Raw genomic sequence first — 1,583 nt, 5'->3', positions numbered from 1 at the left:
CCCGGGCTCGCCCGAGCCCCCTGCGCCCGGCCCGCAGGACCGCCCCCCCGAATCCCCCGGGAGAGGCCCGGCCTGCACGCCACTGACGACCCGCGGCCCCCAAAGTCGCAGGAGGCGCCCCCCCCCCCCCGGTTAGCCCCGTCTCGCTCCGCGCCCCCCGCCCCTCGCTGCCGGGACCGGGCGCCGCCCCAGAGTCAGCCGCAGCCGGCCGGCCTGAGAGCTGCCCTCCTGTGGACGACGGTGAGTTTACCTTGATACTAACCGGCCGTCAGCCAGGTCAACCCCATTGCTAGACTGGGGTGGACCTGGTGGCCGAGTGGGGACTTGGAACATTTGACAGCTGCTTCCCGGGGCTTGACCGGTTGTCCTGAACGCCCCCCACCCCCACCCCCAGCCCCCGGCTCCTGCTCCCCTCTCCCCAGCCTCGGTGCTCCGCTCCCTGCCTCGGAGGCTGCCTCTCTGCGGCGCCTGCATCGCCTCCGAGGACGCGCACCCTCCGGAGGCTGGACGTAAACCCACCACTGCCGCCGACCCGGCTCTCCGAGGGACGACTGTGAGGCCCCCCACCCCACCCCACCCCCGGACCGCCCTGGGGACGACTGCTAAGCCTCCCCCACCGGACCGCCCGGGGGAAGACTGCGACGCCTCCCGCCAGGCCCCCACCCAGCCTGGGGGAAGACTGCTAAGCCTCCCCCACACACACACACACACACACTGTCGGGGGATGACGATTAAGCCTCTCCCGGACTGCCCGGGGGAAGACTATTAAGCCTCCCCTGGAACCACTATTAAGCCTGCCCCCGGAGTCCTCGGGGGATGACTGCTAAGCCTCCCCCACCGGACCACCCGGGGCAAGACTGCTAAGCCTCCCTCCCACACACACACACACTGTCAGGGGAGGACTATTAAGCTTTCCCGCTGGAGCGCCCGGGGCGGACGACTGTTAAGCCTGCCCCCGGAGTCCTCGGGGGAGGACTATTAAGCTTTCCCCCCTGGAGCGCCCGGGGGGGGGGGGGGGGGGGACGACTATTAAGCCTGGCCCCCGGAGTCCTCGGGGGACGACTATTAAGCCTCCCCCGGACCTGCTCCCTCTCGACTATTAAGCCCCCCCTCTGCGGTCCTCAGCACCACTGCCGCGCTGCCCTGGGAGTGGGGTGACATCCGGTCCGGAAAGCAAACCGGCCACCAGGTCAACCCGTCGAATCCAATGGGTTGACCTGGTGGCCGGAAAGCAAACCGGTCGCCAGGTCAACCCGTCGAATCCAATGGGTTGACCTGGTGGCCGGAAAGCAAACCGGCCGCCAGGTCAACCCAGTAGATTCAGCGGGTTGACCTGGTGGCCGAACGGGGACTTTGAAAATTTGACAGCCGCTTCCCGGGGGTTGACCTGTTGTCCCGGTGGGGACTTTGAACATTTGACAGCCGCCTCCCAGGGCTTGACCTGTTGTCCCGGTGGGGACTTTGAACATTTGACAGCCGCCTCCCAGGGCTTGACCTGTTGTCCCGGGGGGGACTTTGAACATTTTACAGCCGCTTCCCGGGGCTTGACCTGGTGGCCGAGTGGGGACTTTGAACATTTGACA

Source organism: Chrysemys picta, unplaced genomic scaffold, assembly GCF_011386835.1.
Source record: "Chrysemys picta bellii isolate R12L10 unplaced genomic scaffold, ASM1138683v2 scaf495, whole genome shotgun sequence".
In the NCBI taxonomy this organism is placed as follows: domain Eukaryota; kingdom Metazoa; phylum Chordata; order Testudines; family Emydidae; genus Chrysemys; species Chrysemys picta.
Note: the sequence above shows the minus strand (reverse complement) of the source record.